The sequence below is a fragment of the Saimiri boliviensis genome, chromosome 4 (assembly GCF_048565385.1).
Source record: "Saimiri boliviensis isolate mSaiBol1 chromosome 4, mSaiBol1.pri, whole genome shotgun sequence".
NCBI lineage: Eukaryota > Metazoa > Chordata > Mammalia > Primates > Cebidae > Saimiri > Saimiri boliviensis.
Window position 1 is genome coordinate 142,852,415 of NC_133452.1, and position 21,076 is coordinate 142,873,490.

General features: G+C 43.6%; 1 long non-coding RNA gene across 2 annotated transcripts; it reads right to left on the reverse strand.

Moving 5' to 3' along the window:
• Positions 1 to 330: 330 nt before the first annotated feature.
• Positions 331 to 17,976, reverse strand: LOC141584382 (uncharacterized). Of its 2 annotated transcripts, XR_012517414.1 has the most exons (6): positions 17,435 to 17,976; positions 12,746 to 12,867; positions 9,231 to 9,272; positions 7,496 to 7,524; positions 1,331 to 1,463; positions 331 to 701 (listed from the first exon to the last, which is right to left on the reverse strand). It is a non-coding gene; the product is annotated as an uncharacterized LOC141584382 (long non-coding RNA). The 2 variants fall into 2 exon arrangements; XR_012517413.1 differs by having other exon boundaries at positions 1,331 to 7,524.
• Between the last annotated feature and the right edge of the window lie 3,100 nt (positions 17,977 to 21,076).

Here is a 21,076-nt window from a genome sequence, read left to right on the forward strand (position 1 = left end):
AAAGCCGTTCTGCTGCATTGGGCTGTATTGTAGTAAAGACCACAGAGCCCAAGAGAGGGAACTCATCATTAGGAAAGCATTTAGAACCACTGTGAACAGTTGTGCAGGCTGTGCACTGAACAACATTGAGGCATCATTTGCTTCTTAATCTCTCTTTAGATTTTTATGGTGCACAACATGCAAATTATATGTGACAGCCCTGGAAGTCTAGACCAGTGAACCTTACACAGCCCCAAACTGTAAATGTCAGAGAAGAGAACTGATTCTAGGTATAGCATGTTACAAATACTGGAATCCACCTTGACCTGCCCACTCAGGTGCCCTGGAGTATTTGGAAGAAGATAGCTCTAGGTTTGTTTGTACTTAAAATGCTATGGCACCAAATGCTATTGCAACTTAGGACATAAGCATTTTTTGTATGGAACATATTATTCTCACCCTCGATTCTCCAGAGTCAGAAGGAACTAAGACAGGTTTACCCAGAGGTCAGCAGAAGCAGATGTTTGAATGGGAGCCAGGGACAAGGTTGGCTACCAAGCCTTGGTACAGCTGAGAGCAGCTCCGGTGTGGTCAGCAGGTGTCCCTGGTGGGGGCTCCAGCAGCTACAGCCTCCAGCTCTATCAGCTCCATAGCGGTGAGAAGGGGCACGTTGTGGCATCCCATGGGTTCGAATGCTGCAGTGGGAGTGACATCTCCAAGGACTGTGGAGGAACCAGGGTTGGAGGGTCATTCAAGTTACAGGGACCTGATGAAATTTCCCTTTGGCTATCCATGAGTGCCAATTGGAACCAGCTTGAAAATCTGCAGAGGCAGATTGGGAACCTCACACATACTTGGGAAGGGGAGAATTTGTGGCAGATAGTGGCTCAGCAGAGCTGAGCATTAGCGATCAATGGAACGTAGCCTTATTTACACTCAGTGGCTGTCCAAGGCTAAGGCCAACTGGCTGCACAGATATGTTCATTTTACTGCAGAGACAGGGAGGATGTCAATAAATGCTTCATCCTGTATCCCTCGCATCTACAGGCCACAGAGGAAAGGCTCTACATCCAGATACACAAGGAATAAAGCAGTGTGTGCTTCCCAGAATGGGTGGAAAGCCAATGATGGGACCATCAAATGGGGTCACGGAGCCAGCAGGAATGAAGCAACTGGTGTCTGGTAGAGAAGAGGGAGAAAAACTTCGAAGTCTTGATTGCACAGAGGTACTTGCCTCAGGGTTGGATTCACCGCTGTCTACGAAGGGGACTTAGGATCTTGTAGCGCTTTTTTCTGAAGCTACTTCGTCAGTGTGTTGTGTGGCCAAAATCAGGAAGAAAATAAAACCTACCTGTTAGGATATGTTGCACTCAGAAAACCTGGCTCAGCTGACGGGATATGTATCGCACTAAGTATGCTGACGTTTCCAGGATTCTTGAGAAGGTTCAAGTAGACATATCTAAATTCACCAAAATGACAGCATTCTAGAAGAGAAAAGACTAAACAGATATATGGCCTCAAGACAAGAGGATAGCTTGAGACCAGGAGTTCAAGACCAGCCTAGGCAACCCTGTCTCTACAAAAACAAAAACCAAAAAAAATTAGCCAGGTCTGGTGGTGTGACTTAATAGTTCTAGCTACTAGGGAGGCTAAGGCAGGAGGATCATTTGGGCCAGGAGTTCAAGACTTCAGTGAGCCATGATCACACTTCTGTACTCCAGCCTAAGCAACAGAGTGAGACCCTATCTCAGGAAACAAACAAACAAACAAAAACCCTCTTCTGGCCAAGATAATAGAGGTAGAGAGGGAAAATAATAAGATTTGTAAGATTTAACAGAAGTAAAAGACAGAAAGGATACTATTTTAATGCAGCAAGAAGAAAGCTGATGAAATTGTGATAACAGGTGGTGCCCTGAAGTTAGGAATTTCTAAAGTTTCATTTTCACGATGTAACCTATCTTTAAGGACAGCAACGCAAAGAGTGCATTCTCAAAAAGTTCCACAGTGCCACTGCTGTCAACAAGACATTATTTAAATGAGATGTTAGTGAGGGTGTACATCTCTCTCACTTCTGTGTTTTGTTTTATTTTAAGGTGATTTGGGGAGTAAAGGGCATCTGAAGGAATTCTCGTAACAAAATAAGCTGAGATGCTTGCTGTCGTCTCCATATTAATTGAACTCTGAAACGCACATGGGAGACTTAAAAACAATAATAGTAGTAGGTAATACCCAGAAAGTGGCAACCCTGTGCAGTGAAGTAGCAACCCTATGCTTCCCAGAAACCCCTTAGACAGTGCACCTGAAACAAAAAAGGAAAAGATCGAAGACCAAATTGTGGGTGGTTATATTTAAAGGATCATAAACAGTTACGGTGTCATAGTAATGGATACAAAGTCTTTAACATAGTTTAAGAAATGTTAGACTACCAGATCTATCCACTTACTGCCTAGACAATCAAATCAACAATTGATCAGGCTCTGCTTCATTGTATCTTTTCTTTTGTTGTCTCAAATAATTGGCTCCCAACTGGTGAGACAAACATCACTGGTGGGGTTTCAAATCCCTTTGCACAGCACAAATCATCTGTGGATTTAGCAAACATTTCCAACATATTATATACCTTACCATTTTTCATATTGGTATTAATACAATTTGTAAAATACAAATCCAATAGAAGGCACTACTAAAAGTTACTGACCACTCTTTTTCATGTATTTCCTCAAGCAGTGGATGCTAAATAAATCCAAATCTTATTATACATTTATGTCTTTCATACCAAATGATACTGATTGCTACTTTTTCTAATTATAAAAATGATGACTTCTTATCTAATATTCGTTGATCAATAATTACGTGCCCAGTAATGTATGAAACCTTTCACATGAACAGTATCTCAGTTAATCTTCATAACAATTTCACAAGGTAAGCGTCATCGTAACCCTCACTTTATTGATAAAGAAACTGAGGCTTGCAGAGTTTGGGTAACTCACCTGCATTCAAATAGGTAACAAGAGGGAGAGACAGGCCCTAAGAGTAGATCAAACTGTATGTTAACTGCACATAATATGGCCTCACATGCTCTATCAGAAAACAGAGAAAACTAGAGTATAAAGTAACATATCTGTCATAATCCTGCCAATCAGACATAGGACTGATAGATAACATTTTAGGTTGTGTCCTTCTAGTCATTTTTAAAAAAACCTTTTCCCCCACGCTGTAGTGGTTTTAGGCGGCACATTTTGTTTTGTATTTTCACAAAGCATCTACATAGACCATAATGCTTTTCTAGGATATTATACATTTTGCATTGTGTGGTTGAACTACGCTTTATCTGACCATTCTTGTTGTGCACATGTAGGTGGCTTCCAACATTCATTATCATAAATAATGTGGTGCGGCAGATTACAAAACTTGCCCACATAGTATCCCCCTCATCAAGAGGTGGAGCCTCTTTCTCCACTCCTCAAATCTGCACTGGCTGTGTGACACGCTTTGGCCAACGCCGCTGGCGTCTGCAAGCGTACAGAGCAGAGACTTGGCATGAGTTGCACACTGGAACTGGCTCTCTTGCTGCTCTTGGGACCCTGCGATTGCCATTGCGTGAACAAGTCCAGGCTTGCCTGCTGCCCTTTCAGCCCTGCCAATGGGTTGCCAACCACCAGGCGTGTGAGGAGATTAGTCTCAATCATCCAGCGCCCCCCAATTCGCCAGCCTCTCCCAGATGCAAAGCAGAGCCCAGCAGGGATTGGACAAGCTGCCCAGTTGAGGATAACCACACAGCTGACCCACAGAACTGTGAACTAATTACACAACGGCGGTAAGATTTGGGGTAGTTGGTTATACAGCAAAAGCTAACATATACTGCAGTGAATAATCATGAATATAAAAGGTGAAGAGTGGAAGTTACAATAGAGAATGAGGGACAGAGTGAGCTTTAAGAATGGGATGAGGTTCGGGGATGAAGAATGGGGGAGGCTCAAGGAGGTGAAGAGGACAGGAATGGGGTAGAGTCCTAGATGAAAAGAGAGTTTAGGATGGCAATGGCAGGCTCCAGAATCAGTGAGGATATCTATGTGCATTTACTTGATAATTTTCAAAATCGGAACATTTATTGATTTATTAAACTGCATCTAAATGTCATTTGCAGAGAGTGTACATTCCCCACTTACTCACCCAAAACATTGATTATTCTTTTTCCTCCTTGCCAATGTGATAAGCGAGAAGGAGATCTGCATGACTGAATCTTGCATGCTGCAATTAATAGCGGCGTTGACGCTGTTTCCATGTGGTTACCATCCTGTTGTTCTCCCATTCGTGTCCTTGGCCCATTTGCCAAATTTTTCATGCCCCTTCCAAGTTAATTTCCACCCCACCTTTGGCTCCAGGCAACCATCATTGTACTTTTTCTATCATGACAGATTAAAATTGTCTAAGCCTTTTAAAAATATTCTATTTCTTTGCACATCCATTTATTTTTACAGTGAGTGCTTTTTCTATTTTGTTGTTTTATTTTTTAATGGACATATAATTGTACATATTTATAGGGCATACAGTGATGTTTTGATACCTATAATGCATAATGATCAGATCTGGGTAATTAGCATATCCATCATCCCAATCATTTATCATTTCTTTGTGTTGGGAAAATTCCATACCACCATCTAGCTGTTAAAACTGTATGATGTATTATGGTTAACTGTAGTGCCTATTCTTCTCATCTCTCTTAATGTATAGACTTTTTGATAAATAAAATATATTTTAAACTTTCTTTTGTTAAATGTAACAAAGTTTGTCTTTAACTGTGTTTGTTTAGACTGCCTTTCCCACACCAAATTTACACAGATTCACCCTATATTTTCTTCTGTTCATTTTTACATTTAACTTTTAGTGCATCTGGGATGTATTTTAATGTATACTATGAAGCATCTATTGTTATTATTTCACAAGAGTTTATCAGTTATCCCATATTATCTTGTTCCACTGACCACACACTCAGACACACACACACACACACACATACACACACACACACACAAATATTTGGATCTGTTTCTATTGTCTCTTTTGATCCTACATTATTGCAGACTTTTATCATTGCAATGGTTCTACAGTGTTTCTGAATAACTAGTAGTGGAAACACACCCTCCCCTAACCAATGCTTATTCTTTTTTTCAATATTTTTTTGGAAGTTCTTACCCATTTATTCTTCCCAATGAACTTTAGAATCAGTTTATCAGGTTCTTAAAAAAAAAAAACCTGGTAAATTTGTTTAAATTCCTTGTAGATTCTGGATATTAGACCTCTGTCAAATGGATAGATTGCAAAACTTTTCTCCCACTTTTCAGGGACATGGATGAAGCCGGAAACCATCATTCTCAGCAAACTAATACAGGATCAGAAAACCCAACACTGCATGTTCTCACTCATAAATGGGAATTGAACAATAAGAACACATGGACACAGGGAGGGGAACATCACACACCGGGGCCTGTCAGGGAGGTGGGGTGGGGGTAAGGGGATGGAGAGCATTAGGACAAATACCTAATAATGCACATGTATACCTATGTAACAAACCTGCACATTCTGCACATATATCCCAGAACTTAAAGTAAAAATTTTAAAAAAAGATATAATTGTCATAAATGCAAAAATGAATATATTAAAAAATACCTGGGAGCCATGATTTTTAATCACTATTTACATTTTTATGTCCTTAAGTCTTATTTATCCAAGTAGACTTCGGCTTCCTAAGGACAATAATCATATCTTAGAATAAAAGCCTTTGTCATCTCCACAATGCCTGGCACATAGATGATGCCTAATAAGTGTGTGTTGACATAGCAACCACTCCCTGAAAGTCTATGTCACCAGAAGCTTTTTAAAAATAAATATGTTTAAACTATCTATTAAAAGAAAGAAATAGCAGTGTATACTACACATCTAATTTCAACAAACCTGGTGAAATATTTAAAAAATTTAAATGTACGTGAACATTTATATGATTCTACATAAAATAAGTTAACAGATAAAATTTGAAGTTTAGTGCCATTAAAACTGTCCAATGTCTTTTCTGTACTTGGCTTTTGCTGTTATGTTGAATAATGCTAAGTTAGGTAAGCCATTACTTGGACTTTGCATTATGTTACATTTTGTGTATATGCTTGTGATGAAACTTAGTAAAATTGACTTCTGTTATAAGAATGTCTCCACATACAAAACTTTAAAACAAAATCTTAAAAAAAGATAAGCTAAATCAATATGGCTGATTCACAGTCCTGACTTTAAAATTTTGACTATATTCATTTGTTATCGAGAATTCCATAAGGGTAGAGCTAAAAGTGCCCTAGAGAGCCAATACCTTCATTTAACTGACCAGAAAACTGAGACCTAGTAAAGTAAGGTCAAGGCCATGTAGTTAGTTGATGGCAAAGCTGGGACTGGAATCAAATCTGCTCCTCACCCTAGTGATGATATTGCAAACTTCTTGCCCTTCTCTCAAGATTAAATTGATTTAAAGTTACTTTTTTAGAAGCAATCTTTGTAAAACTTTTGCCCTTGTTTTTGGGAGAAGGTTGGCATTAGATCAAACTAACTAAAAACAAGGGCCCCCAAACTCTAAAAAGATAAGGTTTTGAAAAAGCTAAATCTGGGGGTTTCTTGTTTGTTTTTTTCTTAAAGACCAAGATCACTTTCAACTCAACAAAGCTATTGACAAAATACAGAATGGGCATAAAAAGTCAAAAGAGGCAGACAGAGAAAAATGTGGCAGTACATGGCAAAGGGGAAGTGACTTTTTTTTTTTTTTTGAGACGGAGTTTCGCTCTTATTACCCAGGCTGGAGTGCAATGGCGCGATCTCAGCTCACCGCAGCCTCCGCCTCCTGGGTTCAGGCTATTCTCCTGCCTCAGCCTCCTGAGTGGCTGGGATTACAGGCACGTGCCACCACGCCCAACTAATTTTTTGTATTTTTAGTAGAGACGGGGTTTCACCATGTTGACCAGGATGGTCTCGATCTCTTGACCTCGTGATCCACCCGCCTTGGCCTCCCAAAGTGCTGTGATTACAAGCTTGAGCCACCGTGCCCGGCCGGGAAGTGACTTTTAATAGAAACTATAAATGGACAGATCCATCAAGCTGGCAGAGAAGGTGGAGCTGGAAGGCAGCAGGAGGCACGCTGGGAGGAAGCATGAAAAACATTTAGAACAGCTCTCCACTTCACAGGATTTCACAAGCAACTTCAACTACTGAGATATATTCAGGAGCTTCCCATCTGGTGACGACAACAGCTTTATGACCTAGAGTGTAAATAATCCAAACAGAAGGAAAATGCCCCCAATCAAAGACAATGCAGCCAGAAGACTGTCTGACCACAGATCATTGATTGACTTCAGCCAGGTGAAGGTGAGTTACGAAAGATGAATGACAGGTAGGTGATGCTAGCTCTTTAAATTTAGTCCAGCAAGAGAGAAGTTTATAGATCCAGGCATGATGTGTCAAGCAGAAGGGAAATACTTACGTTCAGTCTCCTTTTAGAGAAATAAATACCTACAAGAGTGCAAAATAGGGAGTCAGAGCCCACCCATAAAGTTCTAGGAAGCTCCAGAAACCTTAGGTACACTAACAGTTTTCTAACACTTGTAGTTGTCAATAAAATGAAGCTTGGCTTATCTCGCCATCATCTTTTTACAGATTGGGATAAAAAGAGTATTTTCTCAAAAGGACAAAAATAACAAACATGGAAGTTGTTCCCTGGGGACCAGGCTTCTCTGGCACATCTGAATTATTTAGCTTGAAGTGTTACAATAGATGTATTTTTAAAAAGCAAGGCAAATTTTCAAGTGGGTTGTAGATTTAAATGTGAAAGGCGAAATAAAGCTTCTGTTGAATAACAGGGAAATATCTTCATAGCTCTTGGGGTAGACAAATATTTTTCTAGCAGGACACACAAAGAACAGTGACTGTAAAGAAAAGTGATAATTTGTACTGTATTAAAATTAAGAACTTCTGGCCAGGCGTGGTGGCTCAAGCCTGTAATCCCAGCACTTTGGGAGGCCGAGGCGGGTGGATCACGAGGTTAAGAGATCGAGACCATCCTGGTCAACATGGTGAAACCCCGTCTCTACTAAAAATACAAAAAAATTAGCTGGGCATGGTGGCGCATGCCTGTAATCCCAGCTACTCAGGAGGCTGAGGCAGGAGAATTGCCTGAACCCAGGAGGCGGAGGTTGCGGTGAGCCAAGATCGTGCCATTGCACTCCAGCCTGGGTAACAAGAGCGAAACTCCGTCTAAAAAAAAAAAAAAAATTAAGAACTTCTGATGAGCAAAAGGCACCATTAGGGGAGAGATTGAAAAAGCAAGCCGTAGAATAGGAGAAGATATTTGTGATACATATATCCAACAAAAGTTCTGTTGAATACATAAAGAACTCCCATTGAATATATATATATATATATTTTTTTTTTCCTTTATATATTCTGTTGAATATACAAGGAACTGCCAGAATATATAAAGAACTCCTAGACATAATTTTTTAAAAGGCAGATAAGCTCATTTAAAAAAAAGTGGTAAAAGACTTGAGCAGATGTTTTATCAGAGAGGATATCCACATGACCAGTAAACATATGAAGAAAAGGATAGCAGAGAAGTGCAAATTAAAACTCCAACAAGAAAAAAAATGAAACTCCAATGAGATTCCACTAGACACCCACCAGAACGGCTAACATGAAAAAAAATCTTTGGTAAAGATGTAGTCACTGGAACACTAATACACTGCTGGTGAGAATGGAAACTGGTGCAATTGCTTTGGAAACTCTTCTGACAATATCTACTAAATTTGAATACAAGAATATCCTATGATTCGGCAAGTCAACTCCTGGATTTACATTACAAATGTGCCCCCAAAGAATGCATCTCCAAGAATGCTCAGAGAAGCATTCATTGAGCTAATAATAAATATACTTATTTTTGAGTTCGTGTCCTTTGTAGGGACATGGATGAACCTGGAAGCCATCATTCTCAGCAAACTGACACAGGAGCAGAAAATCAAACACCGCATGTTCTCGCTCATAGACGGGTGTTGAACAACGAGAACACATGGACACGGGGAGAGGAGCACTACACACTGGGGTCTGTTGGAGGGAAATAGGGGAGGGACAGTGGGGGGTGGAGAGTTGAGGGGGATGTCATGGGGAGAAACACCAGATATAGGTGAGGGGGTGGAAGGCAGCAAATCACACTGCCACGTGTGTACCTCTGCAACCATCTTGCATGTTCTTCACATGTACCCCAAAACCTAAAATGCAATAAAAAATAAATAAAATAAATATATACTTATTTTCATTATAATTATATAAACATTATAAATAGAAATATCATATTGTTTTCCTTATCACTCCAAAATGAAAACAAACTGCACGCATCCATCAGCTGCAGAATGGATAACTAAACCGTGCTATATTCATGTAACGGAATACGACACCGTGATGAAAAGAAACAAGCTACTGTTCCTGTGACGTGGAGGGATCTCTCGAACATGACATTGGACAAAAGGCACCAGGCACAAAGTAATACACATGATATAATTCCATTTATCGAAAGTTCAAAAACAGGTAACACTTACTCCTATGGTTCTAGAAATAAGGATCTTAGTGACATTTTGGAGATGTGTCGGGGGTGACTTGGAGGGGCAAATGCAGGGTTCCTGGGGTACTGATAATATTCTATTTTCTAATATGGGATGGATTACACAGGAATGTTCACTTTGTAAAAATTCATTGAGCTGTGTGTTTAGCATTTGCGTACTTTGCCATATACAACAATGTGAATGTACTTAACACTATTGAACTACATGCTAAAAGCAGATAAAATGGTCAATTTTATGTTATGTGTATTTTATCATAATTTTAAAAAATCTTTTTAAAAGAATGAACTAAACTTGCTGATACCTTGATTCGACTTCTGGCCTCCAGGGCCATGAGATGCAGCCAAATCCTGGTCAGCAGAAAATGTCACGGTGAAAATGTGCTCATGATGTGCCGTATTTACTTCCACTGAGTTCCCAAATCAGTATTTTTTAAGCTCAACTTAGTTTCTTATATGTGTAACATCTGCCACCAAAAGTAAATATTTTCTAATGTGAAAACATGAATTTAAATAAAGGAGTTTCCCTCCATACTTTAGTGCTAATCAGAAAAAATACGGTAGTCCATCAGAGCTCCCCAAGCTCGGTGATTGGAAGAACTATGCCAGAATGTGAAATCAAGCACGTAGACTTAAAAATACAGGCATCTGGGTTGGTTCCAGGTCTTTGCCATTGTAAACTGTGCTTCAATGAACATTCATGTGCATGTGTCCTTATAGTAGAATGATTTATAACCCTTTGGATATATACCCAGTAATGGGATTGCTGGGTCAAATGGGATTTCTAATTTTTAGGTCATGAGGAATCACCACACTGTCTTCCACAATGGTTGAATTAATTTACACTCCCACCAACAGTGTAAAAGTGTTCCTATTTCTCCACATCCTCTCCAGTATCTGTTGTCTCCAGCCCATCGATGATAGACTGGACAGGGAAAATGTGGTACATATACACCATGGAATATTACACAGCCATCAAAAACGATGAGTTCGTGTCCTTTGTAGGGACCTGGATGAACCTGGAAACCATCATTCTCAGCAAACTGACACAAGAGCAGAAAATCAAACACCACATGTTCTCATTCATAGGCGGGTGTTGAACAATGAGAACACATGGACACAGGGAGGGGAGTACTACACACTGGGGTCCATTGGGGGGAAATGGGGGAGGGATGGGGGGTGGGGAGGTGGGAAGAGATAGCATGGGAGAAATGACAGATACAGGTGAGGGGACAGAAGGCAGCAAACCACACTGCCATGTGTGTACCTATGCAACAATCTTGCATGTTCTTCACATGTACCCCCAAACCTAAAATGCAACAACAACAAAACAACAACAAAAAAACAAAAACAAAAACAAAAAACGCAGCCATCTCCCTCCCTCTGTGCCTACAGGTCTCTGAGGGGAGGCTCCACTGGACTAAGTTCACAGGTCTGGGGGTGCCTACTGAGGCAACACACTTGCCAGCTGTTGTTTTCCTCACCCTCATGGTGTAGGAACTGACGTTAGGGCTGACCTCAGCAGTTGTTCCCACGGACATGTCTGGAGCACACTAAGAGGTTGGGCCAGATCACAGACAGCTCCACAAGGTCACAATTCCAGCCCTGCTACTGGCCTCACCAGCAGCATTCTCTAACGCACTCAGCACTATTTGCAAGAAGTTTGTCTCAAGTTCGTCATGTAACCATGCTCGTCAAACATCCCATCCATCTGTTTATCCAAGCATTTATTCACCCAATGAATATTTGTTGAGTGTATGTTTGAGACCCTCTCCTTGGTTCTGCCAGAGAAAGCTCTAGCCTCCATGGAGACTGCCTTATATTTTTAGAGGTGTCAAAGCTTCAATCTGAAGGACAACATAGATGGATATCCTTTGGACGCATTGACAGGACACTAGGATATGGACATCCTCTGGATGGAACTGACAGGACAACATACGAAAAATAGACTTCTGAGCCTTTCCCTTGGATGTTCCTTCCTCCCCCTTAACCACTGCCTCGCGTCCGCTTCCTGCATGTGAAGTCGGCAGGAGGAGCAGAGAGCAGAGGAGGCTTAATTTCAGCCCTCACTTATATCACTTAGCCCTCACTTAGGATAATAGGCACTCGGGATTTGCTGTATATAAGTCACTTCTCCAAACCAGCTCTTTTCTGGGAAAGAAACTGTGGCTGACACTCCTGCTGCCTCCTTCTTGGAGCAGAATCCTGATTTTGTGAAGCTGTCTTTCCTCCTCTCTGCCTGTGTGTCGAGGAAGACCCAGGCTCAGAGGGCCGATCCTGAGAGGTCTAAGCCGATGGTGGCTTTCCCCTCTCCCTCTGGCAGTGGGTGGTATAGGCATGGGTTGACATGAGCAGACTCCATCCTGACGCCTGAGACTGAGTGCTGCTGGGGCTTCTGGGAAAGTTTACTGTCTCAGAGCTTGTCTGTGGCTCCGTGATACCGGGTTGCTGCAGCCCAACTTACCACGAGCCTGGGCTAAGGCCCTCACAGGGGTGACTGGGAAGGAGGAACCTGGTCTGTTCTGACATAGTCGAACCACCGAATTCACCAAATCCAGAGACCCACCCAAGCCTCTTGTGATGGGAGAGAACCCATTTCCTTATTAGATAAGCCTATTTGAGACAAGGTTTTCTCAAGACATCCCAACTGATGACTCTACGAGTAAGATTAGAAATCCCCTTGTAATTCATTGTTTGGTGAAATCAGGCCAAGAAGCAAGTCTGAGGTTCTACAAAATCTGGTTTGAGTCACTGGTCCACTAACTTTCTTGTTTGCATCAAGCAACAACAGGGGGAATGAATGCCAGATGCACTGGAACGCTACATGTCTGTTTAAAAAGGGAACATGGAACACATACAGGAACAAACTTGGACTAGATTGGTTACTGTTGGTATGACTTTCTGTTCATGGATTTTTTTCCTGCCCAAGAAGTGAATTTCTCAACTTGCTATCCCTCCTTTAAAGCCCCTTTAAAGAAAATGGAGCCCGGGTGCAGTGGCTCACGCCTGGGAGGCTGAGGTGGGCATATCATAAAGTCAGGAGTTCGAGATCAGCCTGGCCAACATCGAGAAACGCCATCTCTACTAAAATGCAAAAAAAAATTAGCCAGGGGTGGTGGCACATACCTCTAATTCCAGCTACTCGGGAGGCTGAGGCAGGAGAATCGTTTGAGCCCGGGAGGCGGAGGTTGCCGTGAGCCGAGATTGCGCCACTGCACTTCAGCCTCGGCTACAGGGTGAGGTTCCATCTCAAAACATAAATAAATAAAAGAAAAATTCTTATCAAGATATAGAACATTTTTTAAAAATAAAGAAAGAAAATAGAAGTTACTTTTTTTTTTATTGCATTTTAGGTTTTGGGGTACATGTGATGAACATGCAAGATTGTTGCATAGGTACACACATGGCAGTGTGCTTTGCTGCCTTCCGTCCCCTCACCTTATGTGTCATTTCTCCCCATGCTATCTCTTCCCACCTCCCCACCCCCCCGCCCTTCCCCCATTTCCCCCCAACGGACCCCAGTGTGTAGTGCTCCCCTCCCTGTGTCCATGTGTTCTCATTGTTCAACACCCGCCTATGAGCGAGAATATACGGTGTTTGATTTTCTGCTCTTGTGTCAGTTTGCTGAGAATGATGGTTTCCAGGTTCATCCATGTCCCTACAAAGGACGTGAACTCATCGTTTTTGATGGCTGCATAATATTCCATGGTGTATATGTACCACATTTTTCCTATCCAGTCTATCATCGTTGGGCATTTGGGTTGGTTCCAGGTCTTTGCTATTGTAAACAGTGCTGCAATGAACATTCGTGTGCACGTAAGACATACAGGAGGCCAACAAACATATGAAAAAATGCTCATCATCACTGGTCATCAGAGAAATGCAAATCAAAACCACATTGAGATACCATCTCACACCAGTTAGAATGGCGATCATTAAAAAATCGGGAAACAGCAGATGCTGGAGAGGATGTGGAGAAATAGGAACACTTTTACACTGTTGGTGGGAATGTAAATTAATTCAACCATTGTGGAAGACAGTGTGGCGATTCCTCAAGGACCTAAAAATAGAAGTGATTCTTAATAGCTGTTGGCGGTAGAACACACGCCACATGTGTCTGGGGAAGCGTTTTGCTCTCATTCCAACCTCAGCCAGAGAAGTAGCTATAAGGAGCTCTCCCCAAGCCTTAGCTTCTGACATTCAGACTCAGCAAGGCTGGTCTGGGGGCCTGGAATTCATATTTTTAACAAGTTCCCAGGTGATACTGAGGTGGGTGACCCAGGGAGCTTTCTTTGGGAAACGTTGGTCTGACGCACCCAGAACCGGTACTGGCTTTCTCCAGAGCAGCCTGTGGCAGAGGAAGGAAGGAGCCATGAAGTCACAGCTCTGCCAGCCCTGAGCCTCTGCGTCTCGCTTTCTTCACATGGAAAATGGGACTAACACACTCAGTCCCCACTGCTGTCCTGAGGATGGGAGACTCAAGGAGAACTGCGCAGTGCGGCTCAGGCTTGCGCTTTGTTTGCTTATCAGTTTTTTTTGTTTTTTGTTTTTTTGTTTTTTTGAGACAGAGTTTCACTCTTGTTACCCAGGCTGGAGTGCAATGGCGCCATCTCGGCTCACCGCAACCTCCGCCTCCTGGGCTCAGGCAATTCTCCTGCCTCAGCCTCCTAAGTAGCTGGGATTACAGGCACGCGCCACCATGCCCAGCTAATGTTTTGTATTTTTAGTAGAGACGGGGTTTCACCATGTTGACCAGGATGGTCTCGATCTCTTGACCTCGTGATCCACCCGCCTCGGCCTCCCAAAGTGCTGGGATTACAGGCATGAGCCACCGCGCCCTGCTGCTTACCAGTTTTGATTCTTCATGGCTCTTCAGGACCACAGCCCTGTCCTCTCTCCCAGTCTGTGGCAGCATGTGATCTCTCTGGGTGGGTCCAGGTTATCTTTCATAAATCCATCCAGCTGAGCTTGCCATCCACTAGCAAGGGAGACGCTGGCTCCTGCACATCCTCTGTTTGGTGCCTACCTGCATCCTCTCGGGTCAGTTAAAGCTGACCTATGTTTCTGAACATTGCTGCCTGGAAGCCAAAGTCTCACAATAACTAAAGTGAGGAAAGGGGACTCTCCTATTTAAGGACTAGCATGCCAGCCTTTTCCCCCTTCATCGGAAAGAAGAAGGAAAGGAAGGGAATTGGCAAAAATCAACCTCCAGCTGACTTCCAGGCAATCCATTTATCCAACACAGCTTTTTCCAACACTTACTATATACCAGAGACTGGCAAAGACTGAGTTTGCCCCTGACCTGTGCCACCTTCGCCACCCTTTATCTTGTAGGAACACACTGAGAGCCAGAGTCTGCAAGAGAATGAGGAAACACGAATTTTCTTTGGCCTGAATTTCACCTTCTCCTGTGATCTTCTTTTCTCTAGCCTCCAGGCACCAGGTGAGTCGATGTGTGCCCCGGTGCTGTCTCTGGTTGCACAGAGGCCAGTTTGGGACATTGCTCTGTCTTGCCCTTCCTCGAGGGACCTGTGCTGTGAGGCACACTCAAGGTTGGGGATAGCCACCCAGTCTTCCCAGCCCCAGCACCCTGTGCTTTGCAATCTGTGCTGAGATCCACCAAGGGATGTGCTGCTCAAAGAGCTGAAGACAGGACTCATTTGAAGCCTGCGAATGCCTTAGTCTTTAAAGAATTCACTAGAGCCAATGCAAGGCTGTCCCTATCCATCCTGGTCTCATGAGTAGACCTGGGGACAGTATCATGTGTTTGCACAAACCTTCTTCTCATCTTATCTGTTATGACGCTCAAGGCAGGTGGGGGAAAGAAGAGACCCCTGTGTGTGGCCTCAGTTGATGCTGCTTGGCCTGCATTTCTCTCTAGTCTCCAAGACAGGAAGGAAAATGATTTTTGTCCTTGTGAAAATTCTCTATGTAGACAGAATCCTGACTTTGCTCCTAGCCTCCTTCTCCCCGGGCAACCTATGTTCTCAGCCTGTCTGGGACAAGGTGATCCCCTATCCCTGTGATCTTTGTGCCCTTCCTGTTCCTCTTTGGAATCTTCAGTTTTTGGTCATATTCAAAACTGGACATTATACATAAATTGGGTCTAATAAATCAGCCCAAAGGAACAGGATGACTTCCATCCAATGGCTTGGCACAATATGCTTCTTTTAATGTCTTGGGATTCAGCTGATCTATGAACAGAGACCCCAGTTAAAACCCTCTGTCGCTGCAGCAAACATCCCAGAAAAGGGGCTAGTCACAGATCCTGGAACTCTGGGGAATTTCTTCTAGATACAGAGCTTTGGGGAACAGCTTGGAGGGGGCCACTGAGGCCTACACACAGCCTCTGCTCCTGGAAGAGCCCTGAAGGGCCATGAGATGTGCTCAAGGAGATGATACTGTGGTCACCCAAGGCTCCAGCCCAGGCTGACCCCCATGGCTTCCTCAGTGAACTCTGTTCCCAGTCACATCAGGGTGGTTCCCCTTCCTCAGAGCAGGCTGCACAACTCGACACTTCCATGCCTGGGTCTGTGCTAACCCACTCCACCCTCCGATGATTAAACCCCTCTTCCCTTCAAGGCACTGTTCAATGCCCCTTTTCTGATGCCCCGAGGCTCCTCACTATAGCATGTTACTGAATAAATCCCCATCCTGGTTTGGGATTCAGTACCAGTTTCCACGACCCTCTTTCCCACTGAACAACTTTGCCATCTCCTCAAGGGAAAGGAATCTTCACTTAAAAATTGCCTCCCACAGTGTCAGTTGCTTTGCATAAGAATTTCATTTAATCCTCACTGCCCACTTCATTAGACAGGTATTGATATACCCATTTTACAGATGAGATTCACCAAGTAAAGGCAGAGGGCTAGAATTAGGGTTTAAACTTGAGTCTGACTCGAAAGCTCATGCTCTTGCAATGACCACATTATGAATCTTAATCTTTGTTTCATCTTACTATATGGCACAGTGCCTTGTATGTAAACAATTCTCAATAAATGTTTGCAGAATGAAACATGTCATCTCAGAGTGTTGAAGGAAAGCAAACGAGCATCTCGAGTAATTCAAACTTTGGCATAACTTTCTGAAGGGGATATTTACCCCTTAAAAGGGGAATATTAAAAGAAATCATAAATGAATCTGGAATTAGTAGAAAGCAAAGATGTGTCCTGGCATCCTCCCTGTCTTTTTTCCTGCCACCTTTAATCTAAATCAGAAAAACTGGGTCCAGCTGGTCAGAGGGAATAGTCTTTGTGGCCATTGCAGGAGACAGTGTCCCACTCTACCTTCGTGGGATCCCCGCCTGCGGTTACATCTGACAGTTCCTTCTTCAGGATTCTCTGCTGAGTGTATTCCAGGCTCTTATTTTGTCAGAATGGAAGACCAGGATCTCCACCTCAGATGGAGATAGGCGTCCCCCTAGCTCCTTGCAATGGGAAGACTGAGTTCCTTCCCCCTGGCCTCAGCACTGGCACACACCCAGCAGCTCTTCCCAGAGCACATCTCCTTCTGTGGGAGCAGGATGGCCACAGAAGGTCACTGCCTATCTGTAGCTGCTCTGAATCTAGCCAGAGATGCCTGCCAGCTGCTGCTGACCAACCCACCGACCCTGTTTCTATATGTCATATGGTGGCTGGGAGCTGAGGGCCCTCTCCAAGTCCATCCACTCAGGATTTCCTCCTCAGTCAAAGTCAGAGGCTTTGCCCGATCACATGGGTGTCACGTGGAGGGAGCAAGGGTCACCTCCAGGTTCCCCCAAGGACTCCGCATATCCTGTAAGCATCCTCCAACTAACCCATTGCAGATTGTCCTTACCTCCAGTAACTTTCCCCAGAGCTGCTCAGTGGATGCGAAGGGCTTGTGCTCTTATTTGTTTGTTCGTTCATTCATTCATTCATTCATTCAGCCAGTCCTGATGTTTACTCATTCACTGCCAATCCCACACGCCTGTGTGTTGCTTTCTTCCACAAGCATTTGGCTCTTCATTTCAGAATTTCTGCTGAGTCATAGCTGGAGCAGGCAGGGAGGGTGTCCCTTCAGCTCTCTAAATTTACCTCCCTGAGTTTGGCTTCCCATGGTGGCCAGTTGACCTTGACCAGATTGACTTCAGAGAAGCCAGCTGGAATTAGGCAGAGGCAGAAGGCTCCGAGGAGGAAGGTGGCTCAGGTCGGATGCACCCCTCCGGGCCTGCGTCCAGAGCAGTTGGCCTCAGCGTGTGTCTCCTCCCATCCTGGCACTGCCCATGGCAGGGCTCTGAGTACGTGCCTGGCCCTGCAGCCACATGGAGGCGTGACATGTGACCATGACTTTTGGCTGGAGGTGGGAGTCATGTGCACGTGGCCTGGGGCTTAGCTCTGGCCCTGCTACTCACTCAGAATTCTCTTCTGGGTTTGGAGGTCTGTGAGCAAAATGAAAAAACACAGAATTCTGTTCTTCTATTCTTCTTAGCATAAGCATTCTTTTTTTTTTTTTTTTTTTTTTTTAGGAACAGAGCAAAATTAAAAGTAAAGAGACCCAAAAGCAGCAACACCCAGAGCTGAAGCATAGGACTGAAGGAACGCATTTAGAAACACGTGTGACCATCGCTGCCATGGCTGTGTGACTTTGGGCCAGTTGTTTAACTTCTCTGGGACCTGTGCTGCCCATGAGACCCGAGGGCACTGTTGTAAGACATCTGTGTGCATGTGTGTGTGTGCATATTCCTTGATTGTTCTATTTTTCTATGCCTGCTTACTCTAACAACAGAGAAGGCACCCGAAGTGCTAAATAACACCAAATGCCACGAAGTGGATGGCACAATGGCACTGCACTCAAGGAGCCCAAGGTTGCTATTATTTTCTGTTTTTCCAGAAAGTTAACAGGAAACACAGAGTTCTGTTGTGAGACAAACCTTCTCCTGTTCCAATGGGGCAAATATTCAAGGCACACACCCAGCTAAATGGCATCGACATCCCTGCCTTTGGCCATTGAGACGCTGGCACCTTTTGGAAAACGTCCCAGAATTATTTTTCTCTTGCTGCTCCCCAGCGTGAGGGGAGAAGGGGTGGCTGGGTTTTGTTACTCAGCCATCAACAACAATGAAGCCAATGAGAGACTCTTCCTGAAGAAATGACTCCTGCTTTCCAGGGAGACATGTGATTTGAGATCAACACACTAAATTCGCCATTTGATCATCTCCATCGGAATTCACGTACCAGGAATATGACAAAGTCAAGGCAGGTGTTTGTAGGCCAAAAAAACATAAATGGGGGATGCTGAAACATTAGAATGTGCATATTGGATATCCTATGCTAAGTCAAGTTTGCTTCTGAATGCCAGCAAGCGGGACAACAGCATGGTAAATACATAACTTGCCAAGAAGCACAATGTGTCCTACAGATACTATTTCATTCTTCACAGCCCAGCGCATTCTCAGCTTAGGGTGGGGACAAGGAGGGCAGCACGTGACAGTCCCCTGGAAGTTTTTCAAATCCCACACACTCCCACATGCTTCTCCTTCCCACCCTTCTGTAGAGATTTTCGCATGCCATCCCCTTTGAGAGGCACTGTGCTTTTTAGGGACATTCTCCCAAAGATAGTCTGTGGGGCTTTCATGCTATTAATGGACCAGAGCATAAAAAATGAAATTCTGCTACTTCCTACCAATCAAAATCTTCCCCGAGCCAAAACCCCAGCCCAGGTGATGAAGTCTTAGTGCAACTCTCAAGGCTCACCAGTCTTTATGAACTGATCCTTTTCATTTAGTTAAAAGAAATCATTTAAGCTTACAGCCAACTTTCAGTCATTGGTAGTCATGGGAGACCAGAGGTTATGGATAATTGATATCCACTGATAATCCCCAAACCTCATTTGGATCAGTGATTTCAACTCTCCCTTCCTGAAAGCTCTTATTGGAGCTGCTAATAATGCAGACACCCTGACTGGTTTGTGTTCTATCTCCTGTGCTTGCATCAATCCATTTCCCAGCAGAAGTAAAAAGTATTGAAAAGGCCCATGGGCAGACAGCCAGCAAAAGAAGAAACTGAAATATCCCACAGCAGGAATTGCTATGTATGTAAGCTCCATTTCAAGAATAACTAATACAGAAAAATCCAAATCTTAAAACCTACAAATTAGTGCATGAGTACTACAACTGATGTGCCTTACAGATTTTTACTTCATAAACAGACTCATTGTGAGATCTTTAGGCCAATGGTTATTCCTTTCTATGGCTTCTTGAAATTCCCTGAGAAACTGAAGAAAGTGATGGACCCTTTTCCATAAAATTGTATTCACTCATATAGACATAAAATTTTGCTTATAATTTTAGGGGTTTCACAGAATTGCCAAGCAGCTTGCAAATATAATGCAAAATATTGAAGCTAATGAAAACAATAAATAGATGTAGCTAGGCATGGTGGTTCAGGCCTGTAGTCCCAGCTAATTGGGAGGCCGAGGCAGGAGGATCGCTTGAGCTTAGGAGTTCAAGACCAGCCTGGGCAAGATCGTGAGACCCCCATCTCAAAAAAAATCAATTATTAATTTATTAAGAAAATCGATGTAATTCATTTCTTAAAGAATAGTAAACCCTACAAATCTGACTGTATTATGGATTATAGTGAAAGATATACAGTGCACCAATTAATGTATACATAATTTAATTACATATATTTTATCAGGCAGAGTGGACAAGCATTAATCAAATGTGTCTAAGTTACTCTAAAGACTACACTCTAGCTGGGTCCAAGATGGCTGAATAGAAACAGTGGCAATCAAAGGCTCCCATTGAAAAGAAGCATAACTGGCATGTGAACCCTTCACCTGCAACCAAGGTATCCGGGTTCTCTCATCAGAACTGATAGGTGCCTTATGTGATCCACGAAGAGGAAGGAAGAGTAGTGTGGTGTGGCAGCCCACCTGAGAGCCACATGGAGCAGGGGAGCCCTCACTCCCCCAGCAAAGGGAGGTGCTGAGTAAGCATGCTACCCAGCTGGGGTAAAAAACTGTGCTTTTTACACGGAACTGTGCAACCTATGGATCAGAATCTCCCACTCCAAACCCATGTCACCAGGGCCTAGGGTCCAAACCCTGGAGCTGTGCAGAATCTTAACAGCCTCTCAGCTGGAATCTGCTTAAGTCTGCCAATCTTCCGGGGGGAGGGGTGACCAGCATCACAGCTGCCGCTGCCTGCTAAACCATTTGAGCTCCTTGGGGTAGGGGCAGCAGCCAAAACTGGGACTCATAACTGCCTAACACACGCTAAGCTGCCTAAGTGGGGAAGGGCAGCAGCCATTTCTATAGCTCCGGGCTTCACTTTTTCCCTGCTGGAACCAGGGAGTCTCGATGGCGTGGTCCCCAAGGGATGTCCCCCACAGCCAAACACACCAGCTGTTGCAGACTATGGCCAGACTGCCTCTTCAGGCCTGACCCTGACGCATCCTTCCTCACTTGGCAGGGCTTCCCTGCAGGAACTCCAAC